Below are 18951 nucleotides of genomic sequence, written 5' to 3' on the forward strand. Positions count from 1 at the left end.
ATACCATTAAGTGTTTCTAGAGATAAAATTGAACCCTATGTTCTTCTACTTAATACATCTATAGACTGAGTATGTACAAAGATTTTTGACAGGAGCATGTTTACAGGTGAGGTAGAGCAGTAGAAGAAGAGTATACAGGGAGTGCAGAATTATTAGGCAAATGAGTATTTTGACCACATCATCCTCTTTATGCATGTTGTCTTACTCCAAGCTGTATAGGCTCGAAAGCCTACTACCAATTAAGCATATTAGGTGATGTGCATCTCTGTAATGAGAAGGGGTGTGGTCTAATGACATCAACACCCTGTATCAGGTGTGCATAATTATTAGGCAACTTCCTTTCCTTTGGCAAAATGGGTCAAAAGAAGGACTTGACAGGCTCAGAAAAGTCAAAAATAGTGAGATATCTTGCAGAGGGATGCAGCACTCTTAAAATTGCAAAGCTTCTGAAGCGTGATCATCGAACAATCAAGCGTTTCATTCAAAATAGTCAACAGGGTCGCAAGAAGCGTGTGGAGAAACCAAGGCGCAAAATAACTGCCCATGAACTGAGAAAAGTCAAGCGTGCAGCTGCCAAGATGCCACTTGCCACCAGTTTGGCCATATTTCAGAGCTGCAACATCACTGGAGTGCCCAAAAGCACAAGGTGTGCAATACTCAGAGACATGGCCAAGGTAAGAAAGGCTGAAAGACGACCACCACTGAACAAGACACACAAGCTGAAACGTCAAGACTGGGCCAAGAAATATCTCAAGACTGATTTTTCTAAGGTTTTATGGACTGATGAAATGAGAGTGAGTCTTGATGGGCCAGATGGATGGGCCCGTGGCTGGATTGGTAAAGGGCAGAGAGCTCCAGTCCGACTCAGACGCCAGCAAGGTGGAGGTGGAGTACTGGTTTGGGCTGGTATCATCAAAGATGAGCTTGTGGGGCCTTTTCGGGTTGAGGATGGAGTCAAGCTCAACTCCCAGTCCTACTGCCAGTTTCTGGAAGACACCTTCTTCAAGCAGTGGTACAGGAAGAAGTCTGCATCCTTCAAGAAAAACATGATTTTCATGCAGGACAATGCTCCATCACACGCGTCCAAGTACTCCACAGCGTGGCTGGCAAGAAAGGGTATAAAAGAAGGAAATCTAATGACATGGCCTCCTTGTTCACCTGATCTGAACCCCATTGAGAACCTGTGGTCCATCATCAAATGTGAGATTTACAAGGAGGGAAAACAGTACACCTCTCTGAACAGTGTCTGGGAGGCTGTGGTTGCTGCTGCACGCAATGTTGATGGTGAACAGATCAAAACACTGACAGAATCCATGGATGGCAGGCTTTTGAGTGTCCTTGCAAAGAAAGGTGGCTATATTGGTCACTGATTTGTTTTTGTTATGTTTTTGAATGTCAGAAATGTATATTTGTGAATGTTGAGATGTTATATTGGTTTCACTGGTAAAAATAAATAATTGAAATGGGTATATATTTGTTTTTTGTTAAGTTGCCTAATAATTATGCACAGTAATAGTCACCTGCACACACAGATATCCCCCTAAAATAGCTATAACTAAAAACAAACTAAAAACTACTTCCAAAAATATTCAGCTTTGATATTAATGAGTTTTTTGGGTTCATTGAGAACATGGTTGTTGTTCAATAATAAAATTAATCCTCAAAAATACAACTTGCCTAATAATTCTGCACTCCCTGTATTTTCATTGATGGATTGGTATCTTGGATCATGGCATTGTGGCCTTTTAATTAACAGTACTATTTTCTTCTAAATGCTTCTGCTTCTAACCATTTGTTCGCTGTGCTGTACCAAGCTTTTTCACAATTTTTGTGTAGGTGTCCATAGTTACTAAGGCATTATATTGCAAAGACAAGAAAGTATTCTCCATGGTTAACGTAGTGACAGAACATCTTATTAGATTTGATTTTATGACACCTAAAAATCAATCAAAATCTCCTTAGATAACTATTGCGTGCATTAAGCTTTTATTGCAAAGAATATTTCCTACACAGAACTGTGTATATCATATAGTAAGATCTTTCAATGCTGTTGTTTAAAGAAATAAAATCTCTGTTGAAATATATTCTATTTCCTGCCTGCCTGCCTTTATTGAATTGTAATGTCAATTTACAACATTTTTGAACATTTTTAATATTTTAAAATGAAAGATTTGTACCTAGTATTGGTATTATCATAAAAACATGTTGGAAATTATGTTAGGCAAAGTAGTCACAGATTGCTTTTAAAGCTATGTTAGTTATTTTCAAAGAATATAAAAAATAAAATTTCTTATTTTAACATTTCTTTTTATGTGAAGTCAGTCTTTAGTTTATTTGCTTAATGCATCTAGTTTGGTCTAAAGTTGCAGTGCTAGGTAGCATTTTTTTAGTTGGGTAGTTCAAACATGCCTGGACAAATAGTAAGATATTGTGATAGAATGATGAAGGCTGAAAGATTCAAGTATCTTCCCTTTAAAACAGAAGGTGCTCTATTGTCACGCCAATGTCGTAGATAAGCTCTAGCATTTTAAAAAAGAAAACTGGCAACACAAGACTTTTAATGTTGTTTTAAACGATTTTTTTTAAGTATGTGTGCCATATGCTTCCCTAGTGCAAAGTTAATAAAGTGTGCCATCAAGTGACATGATATCCAGATTATATTTTAAGTGTAATACTGACATTTAAAAGTAGACAAGTGTGATCATTAGCATGACAGCATTCCAAAGTGAAAGATGCATTTTGAAGGAACAATAGAGTGTCTGTATTCTTTCAGAAGAACTTTTAAAAATCTTGTGTTCTATCTAAAATTGTTTTTAAGTTGGTAGTAGTTATGTATCACAAGCTTTATGGTATAGTAACTTGAACTATTGTTATATTACTGTTATGAGGCCTCTTTATCATTATACAGGGAGTGCAGAATTATTAGGCAAGTTGTATTTTTGAGGATTAATTTTATTATTGAACAACAACCATGTTCTCAATGAACCCAAAAAACTCATTAATATCAAAGCTGAATATTTTTGGAAGTAGTTTTTAGTTTGTTTTTAGTTATAGCTATTTTAGGGGGATATCTGTGTGTGCAGGTGACTATTACTGTGCATAATTATTAGGCAACTTAACAAAAAACAAATATATACCCATTTCAATTATTTATTTTTACCAGTGAAACCAATATAACATCTCAACATTCACAAATATACATTTCTGACATTCAAAAACATAACAAAAACAAATCAGTGACCAATATAGCCACCTTTCTTTGCAAGGACACTCAAAAGCCTGCCATCCATGGATTCTGTCAGTGTTTTGATCTGTTCACCATCAACATTGCGTGCAGCAGCAACCACAGCCTCCCAGACACTGTTCAGAGAGGTGTACTGTTTTCCCTCCTTGTAAATCTCACATTTGATGATGGACCACAGGTTCTCAATGGGGTCCAGATCAGGTGAACAAGGAGGCCATGTCATTAGATTTCCTTCTTTTATACCCTTTCTTGCCAGCCACGCTGTGGAGTACTTGGACGCGTGTGATGGAGCATTGTCCTGCATGAAAATCATGTTTTTCTTGAAGGATGCAGACTTCTTCCTGTACCACTGCTTGAAGAAGGTGTCTTCCAGAAACTGGCAGTAGGACTGGGAGTTGAGCTTGACTCCATCCTCAACCCGAAAAGGCCCCACAAGCTCATCTTTGATGATACCAGCCCAAACCAGTACTCCACCTCCACCTTGCTGGCGTCTGAGTCGGACTGGAGCTCTCTGCCCTTTACCAATCCAGCCACGGGCCCATCCATCTGGCCCATCAAGACTCACTCTCATTTCATCAGTCCATAAAACCTTAGAAAAATCAGTCTTGAGATATTTCTTGGCCCAGTCTTGACGTTTCAGCTTGTGTGTCTTGTTCAGTGGTGGTCGTCTTTCAGCCTTTCTTACCTTGGCCATGTCTCTGAGTATTGCACACCTTGTGCTTTTGGGCACTCCAGTGATGTTGCAGCTCTGAAATATGGCCAAACTGGTGGCAAGTGGCATCTTGGCAGCTGCACGCTTGACTTTTCTCAGTTCATGGGCAGTTATTTTGCGCCTTGGTTTCTCCACACGCTTCTTGCGACCCTGTTGACTATTTTGAATGAAACGCTTGATTGTTCGATGATCACGCTTCAGAAGCTTTGCAATTTTAAGAGTGCTGCATCCCTCTGCAAGATATCTCACTATTTTTGACTTTTCTGAGCCTGTCAAGTCCTTCTTTTGACCCATTTTGCCAAAGGAAAGGAAGTTGCCTAATAATTATGCACACCTGATACAGGGTGTTGATGTCATTAGACCACACCCCTTCTCATTACAGAGATGCACATCACCTAATATGCTTAATTGGTAGTAGGCTTTCGAGCCTATACAGCTTGGAGTAAGACAACATGCATAAAGAGGATGATGTGGTCAAAATACTCATTTGCCTAATAATTCTGCACTCCCTGTACCATAAAAATGACTTACAATGACTGATTTGGATTCAGTTACATATTATTCCATCTAATGGATATTACAGTAGAGAACGTAGTAAAAATTGGGAAAATATCTGTTTATAAGAAAGATGTTTGAAGAAATAAATATTTAAAAGTAATTTAAAACACAAGCGGACATGATTCACCTAGAATGTTAATTACTAATCGAAAAGGGAAAACTGATTCATAGGTACATAGTGGGTGATGAGCATGGCTTTCTAGGATGGCTTTCTAGAAGAAGACATATAATTAACTAGAGCCCAGACCACTTTTAGTGGCCAGAAGACTACAAATCAAAAAGTATCTGCTTTAGTTTTTGTCCTTACTGTATATTTACTTGGATAGGCTCAGGTAAGTCATTCTCCTCATGCTTTTCACTATGAGAGATAATAATGCTGACATGCTTATAAAAGAGCTGTTAGGAATATCATTGGATAGTGTATATTCATTGTTCACTATATAATGTTGCCTAGTATTTTAATAATAGTATTGTACCTGATTGGAAGATGAAATGGTTTAAAAGGGTAACAAGGTGTATAAATCTTTGATCTATGTATTTTTAAGAATCATGCAAACCAGATTTGCTCTGTGATGTTTTTGTAATATAGTTGAATCTAAAAACTAGTTCCTATTGTCTAGCTCTGTATATCACACCACTATGCTTATTGGTTTACAAACAATAAAACAGTTTTCTAAGTTAGGTTATAATCACATAGTTGATTGTTAATGAATAATACAGTGTCTTAATGAAAGCAGCAGGAGTAAATTTTCAAGATGTTATTTTTAAGCACTTTTAGACTGCAGTTATTCTGAGTACCCTTGAAAACTAAGGGATGCTGTTTCTTCTGCATCTCTTGTACAAGTTTATATATTCAAAAATAGCCGTTGCTATTAGCAAAGAAACAGAAGTGTAATGTAATTCTTAAAATAGATATAAGGCAATTGACAGAATATCTTAAGCTTGAATTTCAAGAAAAATAGGTACAGGTAATCCCTGAGTTACGAGTGTTCACCTAACACTCATTGGAAGTTACGTGATCAGCGCCCCCTAGGGTTTATGAACAAGTCCCAAAATTATGAATATTGCAGCACCATGGCAGTTGTTCACCCTTACAAATGACCACAGAGGCTCTGCAACATTCACCTTATCCCCCCGCTGCTTCCCACAATTGCTTCCCCCTCCCTGCCGCTCCGGACTCACTTACCTTGAAAAATCGGTCTCCTCTCTGCCACGGTTTCTTTCCCTTTGAGAGAGAGGAGAGTTGGCTTGGAAATGCTTTTCACGCTGACAATGGAAGCATGAGATTGGAGTTGGCCAGGTGCAGGAACCAATGCCATCCGTCACTCGGGTGTGCTGCTCGCTTGTGTATACCGGGCTTAGTTTGAGGGCAGAAATAAAGCCTTCAATTGAGCGGGGAGGCATCGCGGGGCAAGTCTCCTTGCACCTGTGTCTAAACTGCTGGTGGTGGCAACAGCCACCTGAGTGGCCACAATCTCTCCTCCCCAGCAGCCACCACCCCCCCCGCCTGATGTCCTCGCCTGACCAGCTGGTGGCAAAAATCCTGACCGCTCTTCTCCTTGTCACCCTCCCCACTCAAGCAGCAAGCAACAGCTTGAGTTTCTCCACCCATCCAAAAGGAAGAAAGTGGAGGCACAGAGCAGAATTGCTCTCAAGAAGCCGCGGGTCCGCTGCTTACTTGCGTGCGTCAGCCTTATTGAGATCAATCTCACTGTGTGCCTCTGGTTCTTTCCACTTGGACGGAGTGGAGAAACTGAAGCCGGCTGCTGCTCAAACACTTTTTATCCAAAGGGAGACCTGAGAGAGATTGGAAAGTCTGTGTGATTGCCAATGGGGCGCTTCAGAAATGGAGTGTTCCTTTCCGTTTCTAACAGCAATCCTGCTTTGCACCTCTGCTTTTCGGACGGAGTGGAGAAACTCAAGCTGCTGCCACCACTTGAGTTGGGAGGACAACAAATAAAAGAGCGGTTAGGATCATGCCACTGGCCAGTCATGCAAGGAATACGTCAGGTGGGATGGGTGCCTGGCTAGAGAGAGGAGATTGTGGTTGCTGAGGTGGCTAGTGCCGCTGCTGCCAGCAGCTTGAGTTTCTCCACTCCGTTTGAGTTGAAAGAAGCGGAGGTGCAGAGTGGATTGCTCTCAATAAGGCCAGTGCACGTGAGAGAGCAGCGCACCTGCGTCTTCTTGAGAGCAATCCTGCTCTGCGCATCTCCTTTTTTCAACTTGGACAGAGCAAAGAAACTCAAGCTGCTGCTGCTGTTTGAGTGGGGAGGACAAGGAGAAGACCGGTCAGGATTTATGCCACCGGCTGGTGAGGCAAGGCTGGTGAGGGGAGATTGTGGCCACTCAGATGGCTGTTGCCGCCACCACCGCCAGAAGCTTGGATGCAGGTGCAAGGGGACTCACCCTGCGATGTCTCCTCACTCAGTTGAAGGCTTTGTTCCTGCCCTCAAACTAAGGCCGGTGCACACGAGCGAGCAGCACACACAGACGGCATTGCTTCCTGTGCTCAACCGACTCCAATTCCACACTTTGCCTTATATAGGCATGCAAACAAAGCAAACACTTCCCCCCCCCCCCAAAAAAATGGAAGCTTCTGGGGGCCATGATCGCTTTTGCAGAGAATTTGTGTTTGAACTCTCGTGATATTACGGCACCCAGGAGCTTTCATTGTTCGCACGAAAAGCATTTCCAAGCTGACTCCTCTTCCTCAAAGGGAAAGAAACCGGCAAAGAGGAGACAGATTTTGCAAGGTAAGTGAGTCCAGTGTGGCCTTGGGGGCCTGTTCCATCACTAGGCTCCCCATGGCTTTCCCCACCCTGAGATACCTCATGTGCACTTAACAAGCTGTGTGCGTCTTAATTCTTGAGTTACAAATGGAATGAGCAGCCTCCATTACATTCATAACTCGAGGACTACCTGTATTAGGCTTGTTTAAAACTTAACTTCTGGAGGATTCTTCAGTTTATCTCAGTTTGTATGTATTTATAATTCTTTCCCCATTTTTAAAATGCATATGTGTTGCTGCCATTATCCTTTTATGAGCACAAATTATATATAGCAAAGTGAACGGAACACATATTTTTATTGCATTACATGCAGTTTTTTGTACATTGACATATGAAAAAATAAACACAAGAGGGAGCCATACAGTTTATAGGCATATAGAGTCAATATTCTTTGCTCTTTGAACACAGAGATTTTGGGTTGTGTCTGAAAAGGAAACCCAGCAGTTTTCTGTTTTAACTTTCTCTCCGCATGGGGATATTTGTGGCCTTATGGAAAGAAAAACTCCTTCCTTATATTATCATATAATTGTGCACTTTAGTATATAAAAGCAGAGTTACAGCTTCCCAGCTGTGCCTATTTTCTGCCAGAATGAAAAAAGAATGCAACAAAATATTGAATAATAGAAGCTCTTCTTTCATATTTTTAATAACATATTTCCAGATTTATTTTCTAATCCTAAGAATAACATCATAGAAAATGACATACTGTAGTAAATTAAAGTGCCAGTGTTGTTTGAATTGCTGCAAAGGAGAAGAGGAGGAGCAAAAATGTCAAAATGAAAAAAAGCTTATGGAACATTACATTCATCAGTGTATAAATGATGAGAATGAAAACTTTCAAGTGTCAGATTGAAGAAAGGAATGAAAAGATAACAGTTCAACAAAGGAGCAAACATAGAAGAAGGCAGAACTAAATATGATACCTAAGTTATAAATGTTCCATATAAAAATACAGTAATAGAATGATAGAATACTGGATTGGGAGAAGAGAAGAGAATATAGGTAGTCCACGGCGTATGAACCTCTGTTTATGACCATTTGAAGTCAAGACAGCACTGGAAATGTGCCTTATAGCTTACTGGCTACTGCTGTATCCTTGTAGTCGTGTAATCAGGATTCAGGTGCTTTGCAAGCTGCATGTATTTATGTTGGTTGCAGCATCCCGATGTCAGGTGCAGATAATCAGGAATAGAAGTTGAGTTCAAAGCACTAAAAGTTTATTACATGCTACCTATACACAAGAATCTGATCATCTAATGATCAAGCCAAATTGGTGCTAGATAAGGGTCAGTGGAATTCATCGGGGGGGGAAGGGTTGGACTTGGGTCTTTTGTGGGAGTGCAATGACTCCAAACAGATGACATATTTGACCCCACCCTTGGGTTCAGCCTGCTTATCTCCTACACCTGGATCATGTGAGTGCCATTTGCAATCTTTCCAACAGACCTCTGACATGCAAAGTCAATGGATGAAGTTGGATTTGCTTAATGACTTCAGGAAAAGAGATTGCATAATTGGGTGTGACTTCCTTAATGTTTGCCTTGCATAGCAGTTATTCTATTTATTTATTTTATTAGATTTATATACCGCCCCTCTCCAAGGACTCGGGGCGGTGTACAGGGCAATTAAAACGCTAACAACACACAAGGTATAAAAATTAAAATAAGATTAAATCAATAGCCCTAAGTAATAAATACATTCTAAAATTTAAAATTTTTAAAATTTAAACTCTAAAATCCAATCCCTCAGTCCAGGCCGGCCTGTTCAAACAACCAAGTCTTCAGGTTGCAGCGAAACGAGCGAAGGTCGGGAGCCATCCAGAGCTCAACTGGAAGCTGATTCCAGAGGGCAGGCGCGCCCACAGAGAATGCTCTCCCCCTGGGAGCCGCCAGTCGACATTCCCTGACCGACGGCACCCTGAGGAGGCCCTCTCTGTGGGAGCGCACAGGGCGATGGGAAGTTAACGCTGGCAAGAGGTGCTCCCGTAAATAACCCGGTCTAGTCACAATTCTGATTATAAGTCAAGAACTACCTGTATGAGGAACAGCTGAAAAGTCATAGCATATTTTATCTTGAAGAAAAGACGATTAATACTGATAAGAGTTGTTTTACATTGTTCTAGAGCAGGGGTGTCAAACTCAATTTCATTGATGGCCACATCAGCATTGCGGTTGCCCTCGGGGCTGGGTGGGTGTGGCCTGGGTGGGTGTGGCTAAAGTGCGTATGGCCTACTGGGTGGGCAGGGCCAGCTCTACATTGTTCGCATCAAGGGTGCCTATGGGGGCCTGGGCAGGAGTGGGACAGATCTGAGGGTCTCTGGCAGGAGGAGGGTCTCTGGGCCAGGGCCAAGGCAGTGGGGGCCGTTCCCTCACTGTTTCCAGGATGGCTTCACAAGCCGCATGAAACCACTTCATGGGCCGGATCTGGCCCCCGGGCCTTGTGTGTTGACATGTCTGTTCTAGAGAGCACAATTAGAACTGAAAGGTAGAATTTTCAGTGAAGGAAAATTTGTTTAAGTATGACTAAAACTTCCTAATGGTTACAGCTATTTAGGATGAAAACAGACTACTTATGAAAGTGGTTGATGTTTCTTCTGTTAAGTAGCAGAAGCATAGATCAGAATACATTGGAGCACTCCCCCAGTAGATCTCAGGTTGGTGCCATCCTTGACTACATTCCATATTGAAGACAGAGCTGTTCTGGAGAGTGCTTTAAATAGTTTAGGACACAGATCGGCAACCCGTAGCTCTGGAGCTGCATACGGCTCTTTCAGCCTTCTCCTGTGGCTCCCAGTCCTCCTCCGCCATTTGTACAGAGACAGAGAGAGACACTTGTGCTTCCTCTCTCTCTCTCTCTCTCTCTCTCTCTCTCTCTCTCTCTCTCACAGATGTGCCCCCTCATGGGCTCCTGATTGGCCCTGCGTGTGGGTGCCCCGCCCCCTCGGAAAAGTACAGCCAGGAAGTCCCTCTCCCGGGCTGGCCCGGTCCGAGGCGCATGTGGGTGGGGAGCCACACGGGGCAGCCCCAGGATCACCCCTGGGAGCAGCCCACTGGAGCCTCCGCTGAGTGGGCCAGCTCTCCCACAAGCCGCAGCCCCAGGAAAGGGGTCTGCCCCTTTTAGGGTCAGGGGCTCCCTTCAGAGTTGCCCCCGAAGTCCTGCCCTTCCCCCGAAGTCCACCGGGAGATGGGAGGGGAGAAGGCGGCAGCTGCTTGCTCAAAGGACCTCTCGCCAACCTGGTGGATCCGCTGGGTGACCCCCGCCCAGGAAAGGGAGGTAGGCAATGAGCACTGGATCCCCCATGGGGGAAGCTTGCTCCATCCTTCCTTTCCTTTTGGGTGCTGTTTCTGAAAAGGGGGACCCAATTGGAGCAGGAGGACCCATCCCCACCATACCTGCTGGGATCCTGTGGCTTCCCGGGGAGCCTGGCTCAGGGCTGGGGGGGGAAGGAAGCTGGGTGCTGTAGGATCCCCAGAGCTGGAGGGAAGAAGGGCCTCCTGGAAGGATCAGCACATGTTGGGGTTCCTCTCCTTGGGGCAGGAGGTCCTGGGAGCCCAGATCCCGCCACGGCCCGGTGCTGGGCTTCCCCTCAAGTATCCTGCAGGCTACTTTGCAGAGGGGGCTGCGGTGGGGTCCCCAGATGGGCAAGGCAGGAATTGGGTCTGGGATGGTCTTCTGTAAGACCCCAGGGTGTCTCTTCCTGATTCTGCTCAGCTCCAGGTCTTTGCTCCGAAGGGAGCCCGGCTGAGTGGCCTTTGGGGGGGTCTTCCAAGGGGGCCTGGCTGTGCCATTCACTGGTCAGAGCTGGAGGGTCGACCCCCCCTGGCCCCGCTGAGGGGGGGCCACAGAGCCCAGCCGTGTCCAGGGATGGAGCTCATGACTCAAACAGAAGGAGAAAAGAGCTTTGGGTTCTGCTTCCTCCCCCTGCAGAGAATTTGGATTGTGGCAGATGTGAACAGGCCTTGGGAGCGATGGATGCTGAGAGAGGTAAACCCCCCCCCCCAAGTTATCCCGGAAGTTTTCTTGGAAACCCAGGGGGGAGGGGAGAGTAGAAAGAGAGAGAGAGAGAAGATGAATATATATGGTTGTCCTTACTGGACTTTTAGTAAAGAATATTTAATGAGATATTTTGATTTTTTTTTTAAATTAAGAGATGAGGTATGGGGATAATTATGCTGTATTTAAAGATGGCAGTTAAGCTACTAAAATTGTTTTTACCTGTTGGGATGACGGAGAAAGGTTTTTTTTCCCCCTCTTTCTCCTGTCCTTTTCTCTCCCCCCCCCCTGCAATTTTTTTCTTTTCTATTTTTCTATTTGTAGTTTGTATAGGTTGCACTGGCTTTTTATTTCATAAATACGAGGAGAACTCAAATAGTCATTGAAAGGAATATTTGAAAGTAACCTTCGACCCAGCGTCTTCTTTTTGGAGTTCAAAATGCTTTTGTTGAATGCAGAAATAAAAATTTGTGTTCTTTATAGCAGTTCATTGTTTTCATAAATGCAACACATTATAGTTTTTTTGTACATAGCATAAAGGTAAAAAGCAGTATATGTAGTGTTATCTTCATTTTAGATATCAAAAGGGTTTTGTGGCTACCAGTGTTCTCTTTACTGTTGCCAACCCTGGTTTAGGACCTTCTTTTGTTTTATTTGACTGTTAGGAAGTTTTATTTTACATATTTAAACTTGCAAGAGATGTCTTAAGTTTACTGCTTTCTATGAAAGTGGCAGGAGTAAGTTGATAGTTGTAGGGTACAGATGTAGTCAATTGTTGGCATAGTCAGAGAGTCCTGGGGAGCTTGGAATTTTAAGCACAATGTTAAATGAAAAGTCAGATGAGTGAATTCAGCTGAAATCTCTGGTTCTCTGATTTTGCTCCTTCAGTTGCAGATAAAATGCCAAGGGAACCCACATGTGTTCGGCAGTGAATTTTCTCCATGCTAAAAACTTTGAATCTATTTTGTTAAGTCTTTTATTGGATTCTGTATTTCATGGTGCATTCCTAACCTCATCTGTTAAGTCCCTTTTCTGTATGAGTAGGAAAGTTCATTGGGTTGAGTAAGAATTTTCCATTTTGAAAATTATAAAACTTGTCATTTGGGAAACAATTATTTTCTGTATTTTGGACCCTGCTTGCCAACATAACTACTTTTAATTTATTTTTGATGCTCTTAATGACTTACAATTCCATTAAAATCATCTCCCTGAATACTTTGACTGAAAACTCTATGCTTCAAAGCTATATATGCCAATATTAGATGAAATTGTTTTTGCACATTTTTAAACCACACAGGAGAGAAATATTACATTGACTACAAAACATTAAGGTCTATTGAGACTCTTTTAAAATATGAGGATTTTAACCCCTCTCCTGGCTGCAGATTCCAATGAGCTTTCATTTTTGCAGCTAAAACAGAGTAACAGTATATATTTCTCAGATTAAGTTGCATTCCAGAAAGCAACTCTGTCCACTGAGATGTAATCTGTATTTCAAGATTCCGTGCCACAATAGTTAATCATACTGTTCCACAGATATACAGAGGGTATTGTTGGGATTTAATATTTTTCTCCTTGATGCAACAGCAGTTATGAATGTTCAATAAAAATAAAGCACAGTAGAAAGATAAATCTGGAGTGAAATAATGAAAGATGCATATTTTGAACATTATTAAACTGCTTAAGGGAATTATCTTTTTTAGAAATTAGTTATTTAACTAAATTAGAAATACGTTGTCTTCTACACTTTGGGCCTAAATAGTATGATGATAGTCTGATGATAAGTATAAGTTCCACTCTATTTCACTCTCCTTACCTGGAGTACTCTCAGTGATTGATTTATTTATTGAATTTATATACCGCCCTTTCCCGAAGACACTGCTTTGTCTTAGCAGTGGTAAACAGTTTCAAAATTCTAGCCTATCCATGACAATTCACAGATGGCTGTCATGACAAAAAGCATGTAAATTATTGAGCAACATTCTCTAATAATTTAACTTGGTTTTAAAATACGCTTGGGTGAAAAGTTTACTGAGCATGCAAATAGAAAAACCAGAGGAATGAATCAAAGTAGTGGTGTTGATGGTGTCTAGAATTTCCTGTCTAGTTGGAAAATTGAGAATGATTCTGTACTGAAGTAAACTGCAGATAGTTTGAAGAGTCATAAAGTAATGTTGGGAATTATCTTGATATCTATTGGATAATAAGCAGCCCTATCAGGAAATTCATAGCATTTTGCTGAAATATTGCCCCTATAAAACTGAATCAGCTATCTTTAGTTGTACGTCATTCAAGAAGTAAAGAAACATTGGTGTATGTGGTACCTCTGCTTTGCGAGCTGCTTTGCTCTGAGACATGAATTTTAAAAAGATAGAATCCTAAATGTGACAAATTATTTTTTTAAAATTGGAAAGAATATTAATTCTTTTCACTTTACCAGACAAAGCTTCCATATAGGCAGTTAATCTTGGTTTAGTAAATTGCATGATATATATTAGTGTAACATGTATATAATCTAGTAATGCAAAAATGCCCAGTCCCAATTCTGCAATGCCATTATCTATGGCAAAAATATATTAGTTTTCTGATTTCCCACAGTTTTTTAAACTGTTAGGATTTTTTTTTCTATTTCTGTTTTCTCCCTTTCTTAGAGACACATTGGTAAAATATAGCAAACACTCCTCTATTCTCCATTGGCTAGAGCATTGCTAGAATATTGAGTTTAGTTTTGAGTCCTACATTTTAGAAGCTGATACGCTATGTTCAGAGATCAGCCAAGAAGATTAGGGGTCTGGGGAAAAATGTAAACGAGGAAGAATAAGGAGCATTGTAGATACTGTAGAAGAAAAAAACTACAGATATTAGTTGTCTTCCAGCATGTGAAAGACAGTATTATATAGAAGCTGAGGAAGAATTACTCAGTTTTCCAAAATACAAACATAAACCCAGTAAGTTTAAATTACAAGGAAGTAGATTTTCTTTGGACATGAGGAAGAATTTTCTAATGTTAAGAGCTATTCGACAGGTTGTCTCAGGACTTTGTAGATTTTCTTCTGCAGGAAATAAACAGCAGGCTAGATGGTTTTGGAGCATTATAATAACAGATCTTGCATTGAGTAGAGAATTTCATTTCCTAAGTACCATCTGAATATTTTTCTGTGATTTTTGCCTCGCTTTTTTGTGTGTTTTGTGTCACACAGATATACAACATGCGCTAAGATCAATTTCCCATTAATAGCAGAAAAGTTGGGTTTTGCTCTTTAATTATAATTTGAATATAGAGCCTTGGTGGAGCAGTGGGCTAATGCCTACTCAAGTAACACCAGCTGCCTGCAATTAGTGCAGGTTCGAGTCCCACCAGGCTCAAGGTTGACTCAGCCTTCCATCCTTCCGAGGTAGGTAAAATGAGGACCCAGATTGTTGGGGGCAATTAAGCTGACTTTGTAATAATGCCGCTTAGGGGGTGTGTGAAAGCCCTAATAAGCAGGCATATACATAGAATGAAGGCTACTGCTAAGCTTGTAAGCCACCCTGAGTCTTCGGAGAAGGGCGGGATATAAATGGAATTAAAATAAAAAAATAAAATAAAAATATGGTGTTAAGCATATAGGTGAGCCTATTTTCCAAGCAAATTAACAAAAGTGGAATATCCATTTTGAAACTATCACTTTTGAGAACAGTCATACACTATATATACAAATAGAGAAAAAGCTTTTTGGAACTCTGTGTAGATTTCTGAATAAATGCGTATCAGAGAATCTTGGTTCACAATTTTTATTATCATATGAGATTTAAATAGCTTGTTTCCAAACCAGTTTTATTTATAAATAGCCATTTAAGTAGTTTTTCTGTTACTCTAGTCTATAACATTATAGTATGCACTTATTAGCTAAACAATTGCCATAATATTTTTATTTGCACATTTTAAAAATACAGCATAATTTTATCATATATTTAGAGTTGTCTGAAATGAAGTGGGCATATTATTTGTTAAACTAAGACTATGCAAACTTAATCTGACTTTTGCAATTTATCAACAGGTTGCTTCATTTGAATAAGTGTCTATCTCCTTTTGATCAACCTGAAAAATTTGCATGCTATGCAGCAGCCATATTCTATACTTTATTAAATATCTGTCAATTATAAATATCAAGGTTTTACATTAATGTCAAGATAGTACATCAAAAATTCATGGAATATGTGACTTTTTCCAAGGGTATTTAATACTTAATGCATTTGTGTCATTTTTCTTTCTAGATATATTGACAGATTTTATTAAGAGTTTATTAGGGAGATTTCATTTTTACATAGGGACTGTGAAGTGAAACTGCATGCTAAATCAATTTTTTAAATCAGAGCATTTTTCTCTTGGTCATTTTAGCTAAGATATGCTAACACAGTTAAAAATACTGCATTCTCAAGAATATAAAATAAATTTATTTCCACTATTACTTAAAATGCAAATATTTGGCTATGAGACAGTATGATTTTGTACTAGGAGTACTTAATTTCGTTGTGATTATACAAAGACAATAAAGATGTTCTATTCTATTTTATTTCCTGAAATGTATTAAGGAGAAAGATTGATTGCTTAGAAATGTGCAAGTGTCTCTCTGGAGTTTCTCAGAAAAAATGCAGAAGGTTTCAAAAATGATTGTATTAATCTATGGAATTTTGTTTCCTCTATATTTAATATGCAGTATACTATTTAATAATTAAACATCAGTTGTCTTAAAATCTGATATTGGGCATTTGCACTTTTGTTGAACCATCATAAGCATTTGAATTAAAATTACCATATTAAAATCAAATCTGATGTTTTTTAATTTTTATTTGGGGGTAGTCTTATACGGCGAGTATAGCCCAAACCCTATAATTTAACAGGAAATGTAGGGGGTCGTCTTATACGCCCAGTCGTCTTATACGCCAGAAAATACGGTAACTCCAAAGCTTATACTGGTTCAATGTAAATTTTGGGGACCTTTTGTTCTGTGGATGGTGTTTTAACTATCTGTTCCTTTAACATCATATAGTTTGATTTCGGATATTATCAACAGGAAAGAACAAAATTCTGAGCAAGTGTGGAGCCCTTAGTGCTCTCTGAGTTTGATAATTGGATAATGAAACATCTGCAAGCAAACAACCAAACTCAGCACCAAGGATTCCACAGTTCAACCCTGAGCTAGATATATGCTCTTATATTGGAATACTGAGCAAATATAATTTGAACTTTGATACCTTGATTATATTAATTAAAGTATATGTGCATATTTCAGTGCGTGATAGTGCTTTATATCTTGGATTCAGAATACCTTAGGAAATGGCCACTTGAATAAAAAGAACGTTATTTTCATTTCTAGACCTTAATGGAGGCTTTGTTGCATGTCCCCTGTGCAGTTCTTGAACATCTGCTAGTGTACAGTTTTATTGCCTACTCTATGGAATGAATTTTCCAAAAATATAATTTGATTTTTTTCATAGTAAAGTTGGTCTAGTCTATTGTAAACAACCTGGGAAGAATGAGCCCTCCAGATGTTTTGAACTAAAATCCCTTAGTTGATCAGAAGTAAAATACTGGAGTGTATCAAATGATCTCTTCTATTCTGTTAATATGAAGATTTTTACCTATTATGGAATAATTAAATATAAGTAATATTTAAATGTCTTTTTTCATTTTCTGTTACTTGTTATGGCTTTTTTAATTAGAAAAGAGTTTTATAAATATTCTGTTATAGAGATGCATGTGCTACTTCTCTTTTAAAGGTCAGTGCTTTTATATTCTATATAGTAAAATTATCTGATTAGTCACTATTGCTGAAAATTTTCCTAGGAAAAAATTGTCCTTTTGCATTTTTTAAGTCAAAAGTTTCTGATCCTGTCTTACATGCATTCTGTCAGTAGATGGAGATAGAGCCATGTTAGTCATCTGTCTTTCAGATTAAATGTAGATATAATTGTTTACAGGAAGAATCTTTTCAGCTAAAAGTTATAAAAAGTAAATGTAACTGTCAGTTTACCTGTGTTGTAAATTTCAAAATAAATAAATATGTTTGCTATTTTTAAAAGGTTAATGCTGTCTTTCCAGGTTTGTGATTTTTTTCAATAAAACATCTTTTTAAATAGCATCTTAAGATATTTCCTGTCATTATGATTTTAACTAAGTTCTGATTATAGTTGTGTATATGCTATGTGATTTTTATTGTTAACATGATGGTGTGTTTGTTCATTAAATTTATATCTCTCATTCAGAAGTTCAAGACAGCATATATAATAATCCATTCTCCCTCTAATCTACCTCTGTATAGTGGTACTAGCAATAATGTCAACATCATTATCTTCTTTTATTTTAGAGATGTCTTATAGTATGTTGGAAGTTTCATTCTAAAAAATGGTATATACATCATATTAAACAAAATATTTAAGGCTTTGACATTAACTAACTGCTTATTAACAGAGCCAAACTGAACCTCTAATTTTATCAAAAATTAATCTTCAGAGTCTAGTTTGAACAAATCCCCAAAGTTTTCTTGGTATTATTTTTGGAAGTAGCTTGCCATTTCCTTCTTCCAAGGGCTGAGAGACAGTGATTAGCTCAAGATTATATTGCTGTTTTTCTGCCTAAGGCAGGATTAGACTTCATGGCATCTTGGTTTCTAGCCTTGGTGACTTTAACCACTACACCTGATCTTAGCAATAATTATCTTAGCAATATTTTTTTAAAAAAATAGCCAACAACTAAAGAAATTAGCAATGAAATGAATACTGATTTAAAAATTAGTTGAGAGACAAGATTTCCAAAGCTAGTCCATCCACAAAGCTAATTTGAAGAGGTTAGAGAGAATGGACACCTGGGACATAACACCCAATTGGCAGCTTTTGTAATATATAATTTACCTAAAATTGTGCACTAAGCACAAGCTTTTGTTTTCTAATTGATTTACGGTTTGAGCCACTTTTACCTCATCCCCTACTGTCCTGCACACAGTGCCAGCAAGTACATTACTGTGAGAGATGATAAATTACCATGCACTTGTGATGCTAATGCATCAAGAATATAAAAAACACGCTGTGTTGAGCTTCTTGCTTTAACATTGTTTCAAAGATACCTCCATGCAAGTCTCATTTCTACCTGTAGAAATAACTGTTTATTAGATAATTTCTGAAGCCTGCTTCTTCAATTGTAATTGAAATATTAAAATGATCTTTTTAACGGATCTTAATACCTCAAGAGAGGAAACATTTTTAAGCATTTGATAAAATTCTATTATTTTTAATATTATATATTTAAACATGTAAGATATGAAAAATCTTTAAGTCAGTTGGTTAAAATCTTTATTTTCTCATCATAATTAAGATTACTTTCTTGTCCCACTGATCTGGTATGTAGTGTGACCAACATCTTAAGTAAGAAAATGAAAATGCCTTATTAGTTTTGTTTAGCAAAACTATAGCACTGTCCTTCACCTATGCATTTAACTATAACTGTTTCAGTGTTTTTCATGTCTGGTCTCTAAAATATATCTATCCTCTGATATATATTTTTAAATAGGATACAGAACAAGTAAAAGTAGCTTAAAACACATTTACTCTCACACCGTGTGACCAAGTTAAAGAATTAAAACCTTAAGAGCAGAAAACTTTTCATCAGTGATTTG

General features: G+C 39.0%; 1 protein-coding gene across 2 annotated transcripts in view; it reads left to right on the forward strand.

Annotated features, from left to right (window-relative positions):
• The window catches only part of SETD3 (SET domain containing 3, actin N3(tau)-histidine methyltransferase), a 67897-nt gene that overhangs the window by 27575 nt on the left and 21371 nt on the right, over positions 1-18951 (forward strand). The gene's annotated exons all lie outside the window — the stretch shown is intronic.

Source organism: Vipera ursinii (genome assembly GCF_947247035.1).
Source record: "Vipera ursinii genome assembly, chromosome: 1".
In the NCBI taxonomy this organism is placed as follows: Eukaryota; Metazoa; Chordata; class Lepidosauria; order Squamata; family Viperidae; genus Vipera; species Vipera ursinii.